Below are 23,399 nucleotides of genomic sequence, written 5' to 3'. Positions count from 1 at the left end.
AAGATGTATTAGCAATTTCTAAATGAAATTGGTTTCTTCTAAAATGTATTAGCAATTTCTAAATGAAATTGGTTTCTTCAAAGTTTCATCACCATTTTTTTTTCAGTATGGGGGGAAAAACCTTCATGAGCTTTCATGAACAAATGAAAACTTTTGCAAACGCAATAATTTTGTGGGAGCACTCAAAATTTTTTCACCAGAGAATGCAAATGTTTTGTAAGAGAATGCAAAGTGTCTTGGGAAATTGCAATACCTCCCCTAGTAAAATAATAATAATAATAATAATAATAATAATAATAATAATAAATAAATAAATAAATTAAAAATTAAAATGTATTTGAAATACATTTATTTCATTCTAAATACATTTACATATTTATGTACTTAATACAACTACCCTGCAATTGTACTAAACTGGTATACTTAAAGTCTAATAAATTGGAACAACTAATTTTGTACTTAATGCACTGTAATTGTGCAGACGTAGTGTTGAAGTCCAACTAAAGATATCCTGAAGTATATTTGATTGTGCTAAAGTGGAACTATTGCTCATTATATTTATATTAAAACACATTTTTAGCCCTAATATTAAGAAATGTGCACAAGTATAGTACTCTAAATAAAGTTTAATTATTTTTATATCAGTAAGTCTTGAGGGATATGTCGGTAAACATGTTGAAAAGATTTGAATTATATGAAATAAACGTATTTTGAATATATTACTTTTTTAGGGTCTGCAAGAGAATCCAAATGTTTTACGAGCTAATGCAAACGTTTTGCAAAAGTTTCTCAGGTGATTGCATTAATTCTGCAAGAGAATGCAAATGTTTTATGAGAGAACACAATTTTGTTTTTGTTTTTTTCTGAGAAATGCAGTTTCTTGGGATAATGCAACACTTTTGCGAGAGTATACAAAAGCTTTGCAGGTGAACGCAAAAGCATTGAAATATATTTTCCCCTCCCATCTCATCTCATTTTTTTTTCCCCCTTAGGGGCTCGGTACCCTCCTGACTCCACTAAACAGCTTCTGATAAATGCATAGTCAGACTTTGTGTACACTGTATTGAAACCACAAGCTGGTTTTAAATTGTTTTTAAGGCATTTTTCATTGAAGTAAGATCCTACAGGCATTGTGCTTGTGTTTTTGGAGGGCTGTAACACATCCAGACACAATGTTGATGGTCACCGAGGGACACTGCTAAATGAATCTGGAGTCGATGGCAGATGCTCCATAATGCCGGCCAAATGTGAGCGTGGCCGTTGGGAGACTGGCCTCTCAGACCTGAGCCGCATGTGTGGAGCCTGGTAGCCATTCACCTTCAGTCTGTTTGTGCCATAGATGACGTCTGACCTGGTCATGGGGAAAGTGTGAATAAATCTTTGCAATAGCTGTAACAGTGTGAATAGAGGTGAACCACAACTCTTTATTCAGCTAACCTGATTACACCGTTTCCCCGCGCCGACAGACACTCGGCGTAATCTAAAAGCAACACCTGTGCCTCGCTGCAATGCAAATAAATGGAGCACTAAAGAGCTGGAGATGAACCAATAGGATTTGAGGAGGCTACTTTCTCAAAGATGACCTCTAGGGATTCCAGAACACAGCTCCACTCGGCCAACAATGGCTTCAAAGGCTCTTTCGCCACCGGATTCTCTCGGAATGTTGACGTTGTCTTAATCAGTGTGCTGTGAAGGTGATGGAGACAAGGATGAATTTTGTAGACATAAAAGCAAGAACAACAAAGCAAAACATCACACGGGCGCGATGATCAGTACTCACAGTCTTCCTATGCATCTTAAAAACCCGTTATTGAGCGAGAGGAGCCTGCTTCCTCCAGAGAGACTCTTAGATCGGGTAACGTGAGTCCCAGTCATGGCCATTTGATCCTGTCTAGTCTAGGCTAATGTAGCCCTGGGTAGCGAGACAAAGATCTATGGTAGTCCCGATGAGTTTAAAGAGCCTTGCCCTACCTGATCATAGTCCTCTGAGCTGTCTGAGCTCAAGATTAACACTCTGTCTAGGCTAAGTGCACTTTGTCACCGTGCTGAAAAGAGGAAAAGGAAGGCAGGCAGCAGTACGCCATAAACATGTTTTATTGCATCGCACAGAGGCACATCTACAGACTGCTTGGTTTTAATCAATGGCCACTGTGCTGGCGCCCATACAAAGTATTAGTAATAAGACGGTCGCATTGTAGGCCAGTTTGTTCAGTAGAAATAGATAGAAGATTTTGAGTTTCAGTTTCAGTGTTGCATTTGGTTTGTTTTTGAAAGAAGTCTCTTATGCTCACCAAGGCTGCAAGGCTGAATTTTCAGCAGCCATTACTCCAGTTTTCAGATATTTTTAGAAATCACCCTAATATGCTGATTTGGTGCTCAAGAAATATTTCTAATTATCGGGGGGATAAAAACTTTAATTGCATTATAATATATATGTTTTCATGCACTGAATACTTTATATACTGACTGTGACAGAAAAACAGTAACGTTTATTTTGTGTGATAAATGGCTGTAGCAGAGGACAGGAAACAGTGAGATGATATAATGGAAAAGCATCTGTAAAAGTCAGGGTTTAGGATACAATGAAAAATATATATAAGTCAGGTAGAGGATACACTTCAAAGTCTCCTCAAAGACAGGAAGATGGCAGCACATAAAACTTTAATAAGCACTTTAAAACTTCGATTAAAAAAGGCCAGCAAAACAAAAAAGAAGCTCTTAGATGGATAACTTGTCATATGTAACTTAAACCACATTTTTCCAGCAAATCCCTGAAATATGTATAGTTGGATCAGAGTCCGATGCCACCCTATGTCCATCTCTTTCTGAGGATGGCACATTTCGATAGCACCTCATGAATTATAAAAGAGTGGAACGAAGGCAATAGTTTTTCTCAGTGTTTTATTAATTCTCAAATCTCTGACAATGTTCAATAACCTGGGATCTATTCCGTAGGTGCGACTTTGAGAGATAAAGGAAAAAAAAGTTATTGAATCGTGCCTTGAGGGGTGCAGGAATACATTGGGGATATTTTTGTGGCTGTGTTCTGTCAAAGCCAATAAATTTGCACCTGTAACTACTGCTACAAGAGCCTCTGGAACAATTAGAGCACAGCAACATTGATTGAGATTGAGGGAGCCTGGGAGTCCGTTGATCACACCTGTAATTGCTGCAAGGGGGCTTTTATTAAACTGTTCAGACATTTCGGTGCTAAGAGTCAAAACCGCTAGTTTGCAATGAAACTTATACTCTTCCGGAAAAAAAAACAACAACAACAACCAAACACCAAAGGCTTCACAGCTGTGTGGCTCAGCGTGTAGAAGAATGAAAGGTGTTTTATTGTGCAAAGTGCAAGTAAATTAATTCAAATTTGTGCATATTTGGACTCTGGATTATGGATGTTTCCAATGCACAGTTTATTCAATTGCAAACTGAGGCTCTGATTGAAAAGTAGAAAGTCTGAGCATAATAAATATCCAATTAGACTGAGTTTGTGTAAAATGTCCAATATCTTATGTATATGCAAATCCTGTCAGTGGAAAGCTTATTTCTGTTGATGACAGCATATTTTAATTTATTTGTGGAAATAAACAAATAAATAAATAACAGAGAGGGTCAGCTTTCTATAACTCTAAAGCCCAGGATCATGTCATGCATTTTTAATGGGTTAGTGATACGATTAGAATTTCACAGGGCTGAACATCTCACACACGTTTTATTTTGATTGAGAGTTACAAATGTACCAAACAACTGACTCAGGAGGTGAGGACAACAAACTTGAGATTGTACTCTCTGTTCCTAGTGTAACTGTAGTAACTGAGTGTGTCCATAAAAAAAATAATAAATGCATAAATAAATAAGAGGCCATATTTACTGCCTATTATTGATTGACTGGAGTAATGACTACTAAAAAATCAGCTTTACCATCACAGGAATAAAATATATTTGAAATTATATTAAAATAAAAAACTGTTCTTTTAATGTGCAATAATGTTTTACAATATTACTGTTTTTTTTTTTTTACTGTATACATTGTGTTCAAATAAATGCAGCCTTGGTGAGCATGAGGGACTTTTGAACAATACTATAAACTTTAGCATATCTCAAGATGAATATCCATTTTTCATACTGTACATTATAATCACGTGATGCCTAAATTCACTTATAGCATTTAAAATACTTGATTTTAGTACATAGCATTTTATGGAAAAACAGCGTAGAATTGAAATCAGCCATTTTCCCTTTTAGAATCGGCTAGAATTTTTATATCAGTACATCCCTTCATCAAAAGTGTGATTTTGTTGGAGTCAGTGACCAAAACATGGGGTGCTGTATTTTGTTTTTGGAGAGGGTGGATGTGCCGGGCATGTGTCCCAAATGGCTGGTCGAGAACCCTGCCCTGCATTTCCTTGGTTTTAATGATTGTATCTTGGACAAGAAAACAATGATTCTCTAAGGGAACGGAGAGAATTGCGAGAGGCTGAGATCAAAGCGGGATGGGCGGCATGTGGTTTGGATAGCTGTGAGTCACTGATGGAGATGTTGAGTGTTGTCCATTTCGATGAGATTTATGTAAAGCAATATGTCTAATAGTCTGCTCCACACTCATCCTCTCTCCAAAACTCCCTTTCATCTTGTTTTATGATTAATCAAATAATGTTTGTATGTGCAGCCTCTTGTATAGAGTGAGGGTCATTGCGAGTGTGTGTTTGTGTGTTGTATATTCTCTAAACACATAAAGACAAAGCACACATCTATGTGTGTGTATGTCCATGTGTCTCTCAGTAAGGGGTGACTATAACAAGCATCCAACAGTCTTTCCACTCTTGTGAAGCCAAGATCAGAGACGTGTGTGTAGCCACTGGTGGCCCCTTAATCCAGGAGAGTCTCTGCAGATGGGCCTGAAAACACTGTTTACCTGTGTTCTTTGTCTTTTTCTCTCTGTCCCTCAGGTCCAACATGTACCTCATTGTGTTTATGTATAGAACATTCAAAAAGGATGCTCTTTTTGCTTGCTCTTTTGAAAATAGTCAAGTGCTATAAAAGAGTACAATAAGACCCAACTTATTTCACACTCTCAAGCAAAAGATGTTTTCATTCATAACAGTCCTGCTCCTGTATTTGAATAGGTCCATTTCTCTAAGTGTATGTGATATTAATCTTGTGCACCAAATTTAATCTGCGTATAACACGTATTAATCATTTTTTAATTAAAAGAAATACAGCGAAACCAGTGTGAGTCAATACAAGTCATCTTATATATCTCTAATACTTCCTGATTGTCCTCAACACACCTAAACTATAGCTCTGGCAATGGCAAAGTCAAGAGGAATGAAGTACACTAGACAAACTCACAATGCCCCAGGCAACAGCTGTGAGCTTAATTGGGTTTAATTTGTCGTTCGCTTAATGGAGGGAAAACAGCGCAAAGCTCTGTTTTTGAAAGAACTGAGGAAAACGAACACATTGACGTGCTCTTTGACTGGCAGATTCCCTGGGACTGATCGCACGTTCCTGACGCCTGCAAAACACATTTACACTTCAAAGAACGCTGAATATTTGTTTAAGATATTTCACTTTTCCCATCCTCTTTTGTATGTATTTCTGGAAAGAAACATCAAATCATTGAAAACTGAGAGAAATTCGCTGAGATTGGTGAAGCAGAGAAACAGACAAGAGTAAAAAAAACCTTCTTTTCTCAAACCGAACCTTTATAAAGCCCTCCGCTCGCATTTTCACAATAACACCACTTAGATTTTCAGATAGATTGAAGAGCATTGTGGGAAGCCATTCTACTCAGCAAAAACACATTTTTTTCATGTTTCTAAACATTGACCATTTAATTAGAGACAATTTTACATGGTACTCTAGAGTAAGAAGTTTCCAAACTATCTCAAAACTATTTTCAAAAACTACCAAATCCCAAGAACTATAAAACCAAACTTGCCTACAAATACTTCTCAAGCCATATTCTTTATTTTAAGTCCAGATAAACATCTCGGCTCCATAAAAGCTTTTCTATCTGCTATTGAATCTCTTCACTGTGCTAGTCAGCAGAAGAGCCAGTGTCATTTCTGACATCCATCCTTCTGCAGTCTTCACAGCGGCCTCGTAAAGAGCCAGGACTGATGTTATACGGCATCCCATAATATCCTAGTCACGCATAGATAGGTTGTGTAAGACGGGGGAAAATCGTTATGATTAACTTCTTATTTCTTCAAGTTATTTATGCATGCCCATTACAGGAAAACACACCTAGAGAGACACATTGATCCCATCCTTCCGGAGTAAAAATGTCTTTATTGTATTTCAGCTAAGCAGCTCCTTTATCTTGCTTACAGTATCGACATCAAAGCGAGGCTGTTTGCAGGATGAGAGCTGGTCAGCATTGATGACTTTGATGGGACATGGTGCTGCGAGGGTTTTCTTGTGATCTGAATGCATGTCCAGGCCCTGCTATTGAACTATCCTTCTTCCTCTTCTTTTCTTTTTTTAAATGTGTTCACTGCAGCATTTTTAATAGAAAAAAGAACAAAATATATATAACAAATAAACCAGCATTTTAAATGCAAAGTTCACCCAAAAATGAAAATTCTGTCATCATTTATTCACCCTCAAGTTGTTTCAAACCTGTATGACTTTCTTTCTTCTGCTGAACACAAAGAAATTATTTTGAAGATTATTGATAACCAAACAGTTGCTGGTCCCCATTGACTTCCATAGTATGGAAAATATTTTTGAAAGATGAACTGTTTTCAGTTTACTGGGAGTCAGAGCTCTTTACAGCTCGATGGAAATTAAATTGCTGTTTATTGACACAACTGAGGAGGTCAATAATAAACCTGGAGAACAGTTTCTGTAAGCAAAACATGGCTACCAATCCTCAAATGTTATATGTGCAAAAAAAATCTAAATATTGAGAAAATCGCCTTTAAAGTTGCCCAAATGAAGTTCTTAGCAATGCACATTACCAAAGTCTATAGAATACCAAAGACATGTCAATTATATAGTTTTGAATAGAGAAAAATGCAACGCTCAATATGGCTGTTCAATTGCAGGAAGCCCCGCCTTCTGAATGAAGGAGCCAATCGCTAATCGGTACAGTCAGTGCGTCACTGCAGCCACTGTTAGAAGCATCTTGGTTGCTATAGAAACAGTCAGCGTTCTGAGACGAGCGCTCAGGACTGCGCATGCGCACTGGCTGATCTAGCCTGAATAATAAACTTTTTATAATGCTGTTTGAGCAAAATAAACAACATTTATGACACAGTTGTTATCAGATTTCTTTGGTGATTTCAAATATTAAATTTAATCGCAAACCTAGTGAACAGTTTTGTAGAATTTGATGTTTCCCCATGGTTAGAGAGTTGGACTTGTAACCCGAAGGTCACAGGCTTGAGTCTCGGTGTTGGCAGGAGTTGTAGTTGGATGGGGAGTTAATGAACAGCGCTCTCTTCCACCCTGAGAGCTGAGACTTTCCAACTTAATTTCACTTGGTCACCGAAGATGCATTTCTTTATTTGTGAGTTTTAATTTTGAACTATGGATGGGACAGAAAGAGGGGAGAGAATAACCACACTGCTGCTATTCCTTTCCCACAAAGTCAAATATAACTCAGTCTTTGCTTTGCCAAACAAGAGTTAGTGTGGGTTTGCGCCTCCTACTTACAGATGGAATGACCAGAATCTACATTTCTAAATCAGCTTTCATCTTGCAATCAGGCACCCGACATGCTCTGCCAAACAAAGCCATCAATACACACATCACACACACATTTTACCTGGTTAGTGCAGAATGCTCTGACACACACTTTACATGAACACCATTTCATCTCTCTGCTCTTTCATGTGGATAGTTTTCCATGTGGCTAACCGGACTTATTGCTCAACTCATAGTAGAAGAAAATAGCTAATGGGGTCTCTGCTATGATTTACGGCACATCCGAAATGTTGTGTGATAAAGGAGGTTTAATATCACTGGTCATCCATCTTCAGATTTGTGATGCAGTGGTGCAACATATAACTATAATAGCACATACTGTACAATATCAAAGCATGACTTCACTGGAACAGATTAAATGATATCTTACAGTGAGACCTTCTTCCCTTAGTAAACCTCAAACCAAATATGATTCACATCGAGCCTGAGGCTGTATATTTTGCTGACAGATACTGGATAACAGGAATTGCAGTGCTAAAATTGGATAGGTTTGCACTGACTGACTTCATTCTATTTAAATATCTTGTATCATTTTAGGTTATCATATCTATTTTCTGTCCATGTTGGCCTAAATCTTCAACGTGATTGAGGGAGAGAATATAAAGACAAACTTTTCTGAAAATATCAGACAGAGACAGGAAAACAGAGGATCTGGGAGTTGACATCTTCTTGGCAGTGGTTACTTAAAACTATATTGTCAGTATGACATACTACAACTACCGGCTCTGCTACATAAAGCAGCCAGTAACTGAGATTGATGCAGATGAGTCCTTAGAGCTGTTCAGCTTCTCTTACTTATATTGGGAAATCAGTATATGCTGTGAATTTCTTAAAGAGTGTGTGCTGTTAATGATATTCCATAAGTCAAATGAATGCTGTTAAATGTAGCGATAGGATATACTGTAGAGTTTTGGATATACTGCCATTGGTGATACAGATATGGCTAATGACAATATAATGACGAGACATAATATAATTTAATATAAAAAAAAAAATGCTGAAATTAAATGCATACATGTGCATACAATTTATATGTATATGTATATATATATATATATATATATATATATATATATATATATATATATATATATATATATATATATATATATATATATATATTGGGTATACAACAAGGCTAAAGGCATACCCTAAGAAAATATGTGCTTTTCACTGCATTTTTAAGATGGACATCCAACATAATATATGCTATTTACCATCTGAATCTAACCATGACATGTCAACAAATGGAAGTCAGCCATCTATTAATTACCATGTAAATCAGGCTACTATGCATTTAGCCCCAACAGCAGAGGCGCTTTTTTTTTTACCCCAAATACCATACTTTTACATATTTTATCGTTATTTTAAAAAAGTTGCTTTAATTATCTTTAAACTGAAAATAATAAAAAGAAGATCATTTTAGCAATTCTCACTTCCTACTTATAACTACAACATTTTAAAAATAATCAAATATTAGATCAAGTAAGCACAGAATCAACTTTGCTTTGCTGCATGCGATCGCATCAAGGATCAGACAAATTTGCATGTGCATCTTAAAAAAGAGGCTGTTTTGAAAAGTGCTACACCGAGTTTTTCTGCCATCTAGTGGTTTAGAGGAAAATATTATCAAAGGCGCCTTTTACCCCAGGGCGCCTTTAGCCCTGTTGTATCATATATATATATATATATATATATATATATATATATATATATATATATATATATATATATATATATATATATATATATATGAAACACAAACACACATATACATATGTAGACTGGAGAAATTGAATTGCTGAATGATAGTAAATATGAATTCACTGCAGGATAATAATTAATATATTAATATAATCTTTATGCTTTTTTATTTTTATAATCAACACATAGTTCGTCTTACATCACCTTTATAATAGTGTAATATAGCACATAATATAGATATAAGTTTAAACCATGTATAGTTTTAAGTAAGCGCTGCCAAGACGATGTATAAATATACATCATATATATACATGTTTGTATGTAATAATATGTAATATGTTTGTGATACTTTTTTTTTCAGGATTCACTGTTCAAACTTTTGACCAGTGCCATATTTTACCCATTTAAAATATATCTAAAACTATATATACACACACTTAAAAAAAAAAAAAAACTTTACAAAAAAAAATATTGGCTGAGATATGCTGCCATTCAGCCATATTCCTCAGTCTGTGAAAAACCCCAAGATCCAGCTGAGATGAGTTTGAATGCATTCTATTGATTCACCATGTCAAAAGGTCAAAACAAGAAGTCCAATGTCTTCTCACATGGAGAGAGAACTGAGAAACCCCGCTGTGAGATTTGGCTCTGGTGTTTGTGCCATTGTGTACGCAAGACCAAACAAGCCCTTACAAATGTCATCTCTCCTTTATTCCCAATAAAACACCAAATGCTCACATACAAGAGGGCCACCAGGGAAAAGCACACACACATTCTGTTACTAATAATGAAGATGATAACAGATCTTCATCTCTAGAGATTTACACATACTGTATTAACTACACATACATAAACTTCCTCATAAAATGTTTAGGTGTTGATATTGTATTACAATGTTTTGCTCACATGTACCAACTAGTACATGATTCTCTGAGTCTAAATCTGATATTAATCACAGATTTTAAAAGAATAGTACATCAAAAAATGCCATTTGCTTGTCATACAAAATTGATTATGACATTTTGAATGCAAATTTCACTTACTGCTGTTTAAGTTTGGGACCTATGACAGCTGAATACGTAAAAGCCTCATCATGCTTTCATTTGGATAAAGCGAACAGCCCTTTAACTGGAGGCCAATAGGTACTCTGCCCATTTGTGTGTTTCTGTAACAAAACAAATGCTGCATAAATACTATGAAAATGCATACATAATAAGCAATCATTTACATAAATACAATAGTACATAATGGTACAAAATACATTCATCCTGTTACTGGAGACAAGAGTCAACATCTCTTTTGACTGAGGTATTGTTCTTCTACATTCAAATTGAAATGTACTAACAGGACAAATGAGAATATGAAGAAAATCAGGCCGAGGCAAAATAGAGAGTGAGAGAAAAAGAGAGGAGGAAAGAGAGGTGCAACTAGCATTTCAATTACATTATGGCAATTGTTTTTTATCTTTGATGCAGGTTAATGAAACTAATTAGTCTTCACTGCGCAGAAGCTTCTGGCGCCTCAGATAATTGCTATTCGCTGAGATAGCCAAAGTCAATTTTGCCTCACGCGGCGTCTGGGAAAATAAACATTGAAGCTTATCACTTCTGAAGCCACTACATGAGAGGTTTTACATCAGCTCTTTTAGTCTTATTGGTGGCTCCAAAGAATCCCGTTGCCCTAAAGTATGCACTTGATAGGGATACTTGCAAGTTCACAAACATCAAGTTGTAGTTTTAAAAAAAAAAAAAAAAATAAAATAACAGAAAAAATCAATTATTTTTAAAGCTCTTCCATGTCTTTATTTCAAACAGCAGTCCTACTACTTATAAGAAAAGATTATTCATAAAAGTTTTTCATTAATTTTATTCATTTATGAATATATGATATATTTTAATTCACTTGTTTATTTATCTTCCTTAAATTATCTTATTTTACATACATTGAAAGTAGATTCAAAACTACCATCTCATGATATGTGAGAGAACATTAAACACTATTACATTTCTAATTTTTAATCATGTTTTCACCCTGTCCCTAAAAAAAAAATAATAATAAAATAATAATAAAAAAAAAAACGGGAACGAGACAAACACAAGCACATAAAAAAAAAAAAACACGTATAGCCTTTTGGCATGGTGATTTTATGTTATTTTATTTTGATTACATGAAAACATTAATAGGGTTAGGGTGGCATACAAGAAAAACAAACAGGGAAGGGGAGGAGGAGGAGACTTTTGTGTGGGTCTGTAACGTTTCGGGCAGGTCTCTATATTGTTGTGTCATAAATAAAAATACAATGAAACATCACTTGGACTTAAACTCACTTTTGTGTTTAATACATTGGCCAAAACTTTGAAATCATATGAAAATGTCATATTTTGAATATGTGTCATATAAAACTGTCCTTAGTATAGGAGATCATGATCCGCACTCACGAGAACAGTCTACTTTTTACGTTTTATTTTACAATCAATGAGAAAAGACACAAACACAAAAAATGGGCAAAATCATCTCCATTTAACTGAAATGGTACTTGCAATGGTGTTTTAATAGGGTAAACCTGAGTTACATTATCTGATTGATTCCCCACAGATTGGATTGAGTGAGTGATTGAAATAAATGACGAAAATACCAAAAATGTATAATAATAATAACAGGATTCTCAACAAAGGGTAATGATAAAAAAAACAAAACACCACGAGGGGGAAAACAATAGCTAGGGTAGGAATAAATAACAAACTGGGCAGACACATAAAAGACACAAATGCCACAAACTAATATTGCCGAGGCTGACAGGTATATCAACTTTGTGAAAAGGAGCTTTGGGGAAATCAAGATTTGAAGATAAGGTCCACAGGCCCAAAGATGGCTTTAGGAATGAAAAGCTTGTCTCTAAATCAACTTTGTGCTGTTGTTCAGGTCCACAGCCTTTTTAGATTTGTTAAATGGATGCAGGTTTTATTGTTATCTAAAAGTGGCTCACCTTGCTTTGCCTGTTTTTTAATGGCATCCATCGATAGTGTGACCTTCATGTATACAAATGGCTCAGGTTTGTAGAGGGGAGAGGATGGATTATTTCCACTTATAACTATAAATCCAACCTAACCTCGGCCTTTAGGTGTCAATCAATGCACCAAAACTCAAGCTAAGACTCTTCGATCCACATCTGAAATAATAAGCCATACAAAACAAGTGGGCAAGAAGAACTGAAATGAAATTAGCAGGAAAATAAAAACAGTGGAAGAAATTAAATCACTTTCATTGCATACAATGGTAGATTTCTGCATTAGTGTCTATGGAAGTTGCTTACACTTTGAAAGAGCTGAGAGTTCAATTTTTATTTGCATCGCAACAATGCAATTGTTTCATAAGCCAGCTCTGATAATAATATAAGGAAGCGGAGTGTTTCAAGCAAATGCCTTAACTGCACACTATGAAAAATGAGTGCAGGTCAAAAGATGTCAGTAAGATGTAGTGTGTAAAGTTTGGGAGAGTGCCGCATCCGGATCAGAACCAGGAAGAGGAGTGAGTCAGGAGATGTTGGGCTGCAGAGCTGCAAGTAGGTCAGGACTATTCCTGGTCTCCCACCATATGTTAAGAGATGTGCAGAGAACTAGAAAGAGAAAGAGAGTGACTGACAGACAGACAGAGAACTAAGGAGAAGAAAGGAAGACCGCATAAGACAGGTACAGAAAGAGAGAACTTTGAAGTAAATGATGGCAGGGAATCAGCCGGTAAATGCACCAGCTGGCATTGTAAACCAGCCAAACTCCTGCCGTGAAGTTTGACCAGAATGGACTGAAATCTTTGGCCCACCTGCAAAATACTTTCCACTCAAAAAAAAAAAAAAAAAAAAAAAAAAAAATTGTGCTTGCTCAGTATACTTAATTAAAATGAGTTGATGCAAATTTCTAAACTTAATAAACTGTGTGCATCCATGCAAATTAGCAAATTAATTTGTTAATTTCATAATGTTATATAATTTAATTATTAATATAATACAATAATAAATTAATCAATTTGTGTTGAGACTATAAATCAGTTAGTCTGTGTTGGAACTATCCATTAAATAAAACGATTTATTAATTACAATATTAACATGAATAATAATCATTATAAGATAAGAATCTTATTCACATCACTTAACTAATATTTCAATTTATTACAATATATATTTATTATAATAATACATTGATTGATTTGTGTTGGAACTATATAATAATAATTTCCATAGTGTTCTCATATATCTTAATGGCGCTTGCTAAGCTGCCACAGGACCTCACAGAAATATAATTTAATAAACAAACTATTGAATTTATTGAACTGCATTTGAATACTTGAAGAATTATTTTGTCAGTTTTAGGTCGATCCAAAACTTGCCTTGTGATTTCGCTTGGGATAGTGCTGAGATCAGGAAGATGGTACTAGATCATCTTAAACGTCCCACTAGGATTAAGTATGAGATGAAAGCACTAATGTATGAGGCCCTCTTCCTGTAAACCACCTACTGTTCTGGTCACCTCCAGTAGTAATTGAATGTAGGGGATTTAAAAATCCAATAAAGAATGACAAGAAACTGTGTGATTGCTTTAAAGGGGAAAGTTGAGACCAGTGAGGATACTGAGAATAGGTGTGCATGGGCGGTACACCCACGGTTAATCCCGCGCCAGAGATAGAGAGTATTCAATTAAACAGCACAGTCATAGGCATCTGTGTGGGGAAAACCACTTGAGGGATGCCGCTGAAAACAAATGAAATATCGATGGCTACAATGACTTTGGCATTATTTGATAGAGTGGAGATGAAATATTGGCTTGATTGGATTTTTTAATCAAATCAGAGCTCAGATTTTGGACTTGCATGGTGCTCACAAGGGTGAGTCATGTTTGAAAGCCTTTCTAATGTGTCCACTGACAGCTCTCAGCATCAGCTGAAATCTGGGGGAACCGGAAATACATTTTTATTACCTTTTAAAGCTATAGTGACTATGAGTCATTCTGTAGCTTTAAATGTGAGTTTCTCTGAAGATGCAGGTAGGCAGTGCTTTCACAAAATAATCGAGAGAAGGCAAGGCCTCCATTGTGCTTTGATCAGATGATCACGCTGTCTATGGGATAAAGACCACCTATGAGGTTTGTAATGAATGGAAATTAGCCTAAATGTGTCAAACTGGTTAAAATGGATGAACTAATTACAAAGTTCAGAAGCATTCATTTTGGTTACATCAGAACTGAAATTAAATGGTGGATGTCAAAAAAAAAAAAAAAAAAAAAAAAACATAAAACAAAATAAAAAAACAAAACAAAACAAAACAAAATGACAATTAATAATATTAGACAATGAACAGTTTGTAGTTATAAGTTGAAGATATACAGCACAAAACATTTAATGTATTTTGTGTAATTTATATTTTTGAAGCAGTTTAAACAGTTTGTCCGATGTTTTAATAAAAAGTTTTTTTTAAAATACTTTTATTCAACAAAGATGTATTAAATTGAAACTGATTAATAGTAAACACTTTAACATTGTTTAAAAAAGTATATATTTCAAATAAATGCAGATTTGTTTACTATATTTTAATAAAAAAAAAAAAATCATATAATTTGTATGACAGAAGAGTGTGTTAAGGGCTGCCAAAAATCCAGCTTTGCTATCACAGGAATAAATTAAATTTTAAAATACTTTCAAATTGAAAACATGAATATTATTATAAAATGTAATAATATTTCATAATATTACCCTTTTTACTGTATTTTTGATCAAATAAATGCAGCTTTGGTGAGCATAAGAGACATATTTATATTCATATAATTTATATTATATATAAATATATTTCATATATAAACAACATATTTTTCTTAAATATATACATGTGTGTATATTTATATATACATAATAAATATACACAGTACACACACATATATTATGTAAACAAAACTTTAATTTTGGATGAGATTAACTGCGATTAATAATTTGAAAGCACTAAAAAATAAAACAAACCAACAAACAATTTTTTTTTTAAATCTTACTGCCTTCAAAGTTTGAACAGTAGTATAGGAACCAAACTCCAGTGGTTTGAGTCTTATCTATCAGATAGGTCCTTCAAAGTATCTTGGAGAGGTAAGGTGTCCAAGTTGCAACATCTAACTACTGGGGTGCCCCAGGGCTCAGTTCTTGGACCATTTCTCTTCTCTGTCTACTTGGCATCATTAGGTTCTGTCATTCAGAAACATGGCTTTTCATATCACTACTATGCTGATGACACTCAACTATACCTCTCATTCCATCCCAAAGATCCGACGATAGCTGTTCCCATCTCAGCTTGTCTAACAGACATTTCTTGCTGGATGAAGGACCATCACCTTCAACTAAACCTTGCCAAGACAGAACTGCTTGTGGTTCCAGCAAACCTATCATTTCATCACAATTTCACCATCCAGTTAACAACAACAACAACAACTCCAAAAACAACAGCCAGAAACCTTGGAGTTGTGATTGATGATCAGCTGACTTTCTCAGACCACATTGCTAAAACTGTCCGGTCCTGCAGATTTACTTTATTTAACATCAAGAAGATCAGGCCCTTTCTTTCAAGAATCAGCTAAAAACACATTTTTTTCCATCTTTATTTGACCCTCTAACTCTAGCCCTCTCTATTCCAATTCTATTCTTTTAAAAAAATAGACTTGCACTCTATTCATTTGCTGCTTGATTCTTTTGAAAAAAAAGATCTTTGTAATCTTTTTGTATTCTATCTGTTTTCTTTTCATTTATTATACAATTAACGAAATCAAAAAAGACCTCTAACACTAGCTTGCTCTATTCTTTTTCTATTCTATGTTTCCTTTTTATTATATTATTTAAAACCCCCTTTCTATGTGTACTGTGTTAAGCTAAATGAGGCTTGTTATAGCACTTGATTGCTTCCATTGTCCTCATTTGTAAGTTGCTTTGGATAAAAGCATCTTCTAAACGACTAAATGTAAGTGTAAATGTAATAATAATAATAATAATGCAAAGCAGGCTGTCATTCTAAATAGGGTGGGACTAGCAGAATGTTTGGAAAACAAAAACAACAACCTTATACCTTTACATTTCTAGTTGGTGAGTGGTGCAGAAATTCCACACTGTACCTTTAAAAACAAAATACTTTGAGCTTTAGTTACAGTACTCCTCCATGTTTGTCTTAGTTACAACATAACTATGTTTATGTCTGTATTTATGAACTGTTCACTGAACAAACACTCTAGTACTGCTCTGCATTAACAGCAGGTGAAGCAGGTTTCTCCACAGGATGTTCCTTTCATTCCTCTCTGCTCACAGGGAGTAATTAAAGCTCCAGAGACGGGAGGTATATTAGTGTAATGGCATTTTGGCTCAAATGATACAGAAATGATAAGTGACCATAAACACAGAATCCATTAGCAACGCAACAGCAGGTCAAAGGAGGTTCTGGGGGCCCAGGGGACCAAGAAAGAGCTCTTTTTAGACATATTTTGCTAATACTTGGTGAAGTCTTACCATCAGGTTTGTTTTGGTGTGTAGACACCAACAGCTTTTTCATTTTTTTTTACAGGAAATAAATAGAACTCATGTAACAAATGTATCTTGGCACTTCCTAACCACAGTTGTACAAAATTAAAGGCAACTTGGGAACAGTAAAATGTTCACATCAGGGTTGGATCAATATCAAAAGTTTGGCTTCGGCCCGATACCAGCCTCTGGTACTTTGGTATCGGTTCCTATGCCAACCAAAACAGCCTCAGTAGACCCAAGAAATGAAACTAATGCTGTAAATAGGTTTAATAATTCAATGTCAATGTGTTGGGTTCAACAAAAGTGCATTTGTACAGCAGCACTCACAAAAGTTTTGCAGTTCTCAACTCAAACTACATGCATCAAAATGTAGTAAACTATATATATACACCATGTAACCAAAACACAAGAACTTTTTTTTGCTGAAGATTTAAGGTAATATGAGGGTAAACAATAAAACAATGAAGAAGAAAAGAGAGGATAAATTATTTAATATACTTGGTGGAATTCCATACATTCTTTAAGCAGCTAAAAAAGTCCAGCAGCAACTGCCTTAAAGAAACTTCACAGGTATAAATCAAAGTGTAAGACATTTCCTTGGTTTCGGTGACCTGGTTTGTCAGAAGACAAACAAAAGAATAAGAAAGAAAAGAATAAGAAAGAAAAATGTTGGAAATCCTTATCCTGAGCCCTACAGTACATGCATTTAATAGGAGCCCCACTTGTGAAGGTGTAATCCTTAATTAAACCGCTTCTAGAACAACCACTTCACCTTCACAGTCCATATGGATGGATCCATGTGAAACATGAGTGGTGATTTTAATCTCTACGTTTGAAGCAGACTCACAAATGTATTAACGAGAAAGAGCACAGATCACAGCTCTCATTAAAAACCTGAAGTGAATTGAGTCTATTGTTGAAAGGAGCATTTGGATGAATATCTTTCCATTATCACCTACGGCACTGATTAAATCTAATTCATCTTTCAATTATTTTTACTCAAAGGTTATGTGCTGCCTGATAAATTGCTGTTAAATAATAAAACAAATAGAGTATCTAAGATAGATAGATAGATAGAAAAATAAATAAATATAAATATATAAAGATAGAGATGAGATACAAAAAAAGTATGATCAATGCTGGAGTCCCACAGTTATATAGAGGATGGCTGTTCTTTTTGAGAGAGAGAGAGTGGATAAGAAAGCCTGAGGGAGAGATATAAAGGTACAGAAAGAGAGAGAACAGAAACCATGCAGGATATCGTTAGTTATTTCCTCAGCAACTACTGCAGAAGATTTCATGGAAAGTTGCTGAAGTGTAGTTCCAGCCAGGGTCCCCCATATTTTTCACCTTAACATCTGTTTAGCTGTAATTTGCTAGTTTGAGAATCTGGCAACAACAATAATGTAATGCAAGTGCAAAAGATGGACATAGACAGAGTGAAAAATGTAAAATTGCTACTTTTTAACTCGCAATTCTGAATTGTAGAATATAAACCTTAATTGTGACATATAGGCTACACCTGCAATTGCGACAAAAAAGTCAGAATTGTGAGATAAAAAAAAAATCGCAATTACGTTAGCCTATTAATGTATTTATAGGGTATATTTTATTCTGAGGCAAATAAATAATAATAATAATAATAATAATAATTGCCAAATGTGAACTCAGAATTCAAATAAAATTTAGAATTGTGAGATGTATAAACTTTTTCAGAAAGGAATTTTTCAGAAATGAGACACAGTAGCCTAGCATATGCTACAAAATACTAGTCTGTATCAACCACATTTTCCTTTTTTTCAGCAATCATGTCTCGCTCCCAGTATTTGTTTGTTTGTCAGTGAACACTGAATCACTCTACTGAGTCGGTTATTTTGCGCTTTATTCAGTAGTCTGAATCAGTTAGTGATTCAGTTAGTTCAAGCGCTGGGGTTGTTTGGAGCCGTTTTCCTCTAAAACTGTGACGCGATACTTCAAAACAGAGAGCGAAAACATCGTTGAATGAAATCGATTTTCATCTACAACAGATGGAAGCAGCCGTCGACATCGTCCTGTCGATAAAGAAGGCCTTCGCTTCTCTTTGCTCTCAGCTGCTGCACGTGGAGCTTGTGAACGACTCTGCGAAACTAACCAGGTAAAGATAGGACTGTTAATTCGACTAACAGTCGAATTATACACTGCAACAACTTTGACATGACATTACCTGTCTGAACGTGTACCCTGACATACCATTTAAATACACTGAATATGGTAGTCAATCAACTACATGGAATCAGAAATAATATGACTGAACGGCAATGGCGATAAGCAAGTGGTGAGTCGTGTGATAAGACTAGAGTACAAGGCCAAACAGCTCAAGCATATCTACACCTGGCGTAAATTTACAAATCTGTTCTTCTATAGCCAATGATTGATTCATGAATATTAATTAGCTACGTGCTGTAGTCTAGGAAAATTGGCTGTAGGCTGTGACCTTCTGTTCCTGTCCAAAATGTTTACTCTAATATCATATTTGTTGCCTATTGTGTGTGTGAATAATACCTAATCACTCACTAGACTCTGACAGTACAATATTATTGTACAATTTGAAAATATGATTTTATATTGAATATTTTAGAGTGAATATTGTATGTCGGAATGAATTACATGAAAGAATGATTTAAGTCTCAAAGTAGCCTAAGGTTTACATTTACATTTAGCAGACACTTTTATCCAAAGTGACTTAAAAAGGAGGAAATGCCATATAAAGCAGTAAAATGTATTTATTTTTCGTATAACAGTGTGGGATTATGAAGCATAAGAAATCTAGAATAATCAAATATAAGCTGTACTGATTATCTGTTTTATAGGGTTTAAAATATGACCTGCAGACAGTTTTTGGGGTCAATGACAAATAAGAATGATCAAAATGAGTAGTTCTGTATGCATGTTGGTTGCATAAATTTAAAAGTAAATAAATCAATAAAACAGCATGTTCTACTAACATTTTGGTTGAAGGACTTCAATAAAAAAAAAAAAAAATTGGCTTAAAAAATGCAATACATTTACCTCACATTTTATTAGTTTATGGTAAAAATACTCATATCCATACAAATATCATGAATAGTTATAAAAATCAAGAGGTTTCATAATGTTACTGAACATGCATGCAATTGAGTTGATTTTTCCAAATATTTCAAATATTAGTAATGTTTTAAAATAAAACCACTTAACTTTTTAATGAAATAGCAGTAAAATATCACAAGTGACAAATATTTTCCAAAATGATAATCTTTTTCATGATTTCTTTTTTTTTCTTCTTTTTCTTCTCCAGGCAGGTACAGCACCTACTAAATCAGAATGACTTATCCATTTTTGATTGCTGTACTGAAGTCAGTTTTTTTAAATCAAATTTTAATTGTACTGTATTTCTAAATAACTTAATATATTCATCCAAACAACGAGATTCCAGTCACCCTTCAACAACAGCCTGCAAGACATATTAGTGCAGATAAAGAGAATCAGATTTGAACCGGATGACAAGAAGCTTAGTTCAATTTCCTTTGAAATTAGGGAAATATATTTGCATCTAATAACTCATATGAACATATAAATAATGTGTGAATACTTTGTAAAGTAAGTATTAACATATATAATCCGAAATGCATCACTTTTATCGGGCACTGCTCTTCAGAGCGACTTCAGCAACCTGTTGATGCATCCAAACCTGAAGCTTCCAGAACCAAAGAAACATGACAGGACTGCTAACAATTGTTTACTAACAATGTAAGCATCACCTAATTAAAATTTGCGAATGGAGTAGCCTATTTGCCATGTCATGAAGTCATTAGTAAGCCCTGGTACTAATTTTCTGGTGCTTCTTAGTAGAGGTAAAAAAAAATAAAAATAAAAAAAAGTTTTTTTGTTACAATGAAGGAAAAACAAAAAATGAAAGAAAGGAAAGTACATTGAATAACAGTATTGAGGCATATGGCAAAGATGGAGGTTTGTATTTAAAAACATAACCAGAGGCTTGTTTTGTTGATATTAGTAGGCAGTGTTTTTTCAAATGGGATCAATAATACAAAAAATGAATGCTGAAAATGAACAGAAACTAGAGTAGCATAAATCAGTGGCTCTGTACAGCAGTAAACCCAAATTTTTCGGAGACTGAGCTTCATTTTTTGTTTTGTGTCATTAATTATGCAGATAAATTGCTGTGGTTTGTTTGCTGTATTGTACAAAATGCCACGGAATTTAGGGAGCCACATTCTGCGTGTCTTAGGTAATATGACTGGAATTGGAATACTGCATGTCTTAATTTGATTATTCCTATTCTGAATTTGACCTCATTAGGTTGAGGGTAATTAGAAAATGCTGTTTAAATGGAAAATCCTCATTCTTTATGAGACCAGTAGACATTATTACATTATTGCAGCTCATATAAATGTAATTGTTGTTTAAAAATTCAGCATTTAAATGCTCTGTATAACAGAATCCTACAAATACTTTCCCTAAAGCTTGATGCAGTTGATAAAACTAGAAGTGTAACATATGACTCCACATCTGGTGCTTTAAAAAATACTAATTACATATACTAATTAATACTAATTATATAAAGGTAAGTGTGCATGCATACTATTTTATTTATTTAATTATTTTTGCATGTTAAAAAAAGTAAAATGGAAAGTATCATGACTAGCTCAGCAAGAGAGAGGAAAAGAAAGTTTTCATGACCTAAATTTCAGATGTTTATTTATTGATTTTTTTTTTGTATGAAATCTTGATTTTGCCACAGAACATTAAATAAAAAAGGTAATTGCAATCTCACAATTCTGACTTTTTTCTCGCGATTCTAGGAAAAAACTCAGAATTGTGAGATAAGTCACAATTAAATTTTTTAACTTATTTTTATTTTTTAAACTGTGGTAGATGCAAAACAACTAAATTGCTAGGTGTAAACTCAGAACTAAGAGGGAAAAAAAATCTGAATTTCAAGATATAAATTGCAAGATATAGAATTGAGAGCTGTGAACTTGGTATTACAATAGTTTTTTTTCTTGCAATTCAGATTTTTTTTTCTCTCTAGAATTGTGAAACAAATTTAATTGTTCAGAATTTCAAGAAAAAAAGTCTAAATTGTGAGAGAAAAGTTCACAATTACCTTGTCCATTTTTTATTCCATGATTCAAAATTTCATCCAAAATTAAAAAAAAATCCAAAAAACAAAACAACAATATGCATACATTCTATATTTGAGTCTATATTAAGTTACAGGTCATAAATTCAGACATGCACACTCACACTTTTACTTTCCAGTGAGCAGTCCAAAGCCACTGGAATCGTTCAGCTAAGGATAAGGATTGACTGACAGTGTAGGTAAGAAAGTGAGAGCGAGAACGCTGTGAATACACTTTTATTTCCAGTCCACGACATGGACATGATATCGTTTCCCCCATCTTCTGATGAGGGCTGCCATTCCCTCCATTTACTGTGACCTTCCAAGCACATCTGAAAGGCTTTTCACACAATAGAAAGGCTCTTTTCTTAAAGAACAATACATAACCTATTATTGAAACCTATGAGGGTGCAGGTCACGCACACACACTGTAGTTATGATGGTGATAAATGTCAAAAGCATTGTGTGGTCACATAGGAAACAGAAGTCAGCCGTAATGGAATTGTGTTAATGTCGTTTCCCTCTTATACAGTTTTACTTATACGATATGTACCTCACTGTCATACTGTATATGTGTTCGACAGAAATATGAGAAACTGTGTAACCTATTATGTATATATGTGGGTGAAGCTCACTTATTATGTAAACCTATTTGTTTACTTGTTAATTTGTTGAGTCAGATTTGGTAATATCTAATGCACTTAGGGGGGAAAGGTTTTTTATTTTAAATATTTAATATTTTTTATTTATTTACATTTTTAAAAAATGTGAAATGTATGAAATAAGTAGATTAACTGCTTACTAAATTTGCAGCAGGTACATATAGGGGTATTATATCAAAATTGAACACAAATTGTGCGAATTAACATTCAGTAACGGATGTTTAAACAGCATGAATCTTCAGCACCCCTTCTAACTTACACACAATAAATTGCATCAAATTCAATCAAACACATTCACTCACCTTTTCTACACTACACTAAATTTACCACAAAATTGACACCTTCAATTGTGCACTAGGAAACACACAACAGGAACCTGTGCTTTCACAACCTGTGCAGTAAGAATAATTTAATAATCCCTTTCCCCCATGCTGATAGTTTTTTTTTTTTTTTTTCTCCTGTAATTTATTTATTTGTTTATTTTTTGCACAGGCATAATTTTGTCTCAAGGTTGTTATTTACAATACTGAAATTATTTCCAATTTTACCCTCTCAAATGTTCAGCTTCCTAGTGCTGTCTACACCAGCTGCATTCAAATTGCTTACTATGTGAGGTG

The 23,399-nt window shown here is 34.5% G+C and overlaps 1 protein-coding gene across 1 annotated transcript in view; it reads left to right on the top strand.

Moving 5' to 3' along the window:
* The first annotated feature begins 18,963 nt into the window (after window positions 1–18,963).
* LOC109061207 (chemokine-like protein TAFA-1) overlaps window positions 18,964–23,399 on the top strand; it is a 171,478-nt gene continuing 167,042 nt past the window's right edge. The window contains exon 1 of the transcript XR_006155913.1: window positions 18,964–19,096. The gene's annotated coding sequence lies outside the window, so the exon portion shown is untranslated. The remainder of the gene's footprint in view (window positions 19,097–23,399) is intronic.

Source organism: Cyprinus carpio, chromosome B11 (genome assembly GCF_018340385.1).
Source record: "Cyprinus carpio isolate SPL01 chromosome B11, ASM1834038v1, whole genome shotgun sequence".
NCBI lineage: Eukaryota > Metazoa > Chordata > Actinopteri > Cypriniformes > Cyprinidae > Cyprinus > Cyprinus carpio.
The sequence above is the reverse complement of the archived record's forward strand: the minus strand, read 5'-3'. Positions and strand labels throughout refer to the sequence as shown.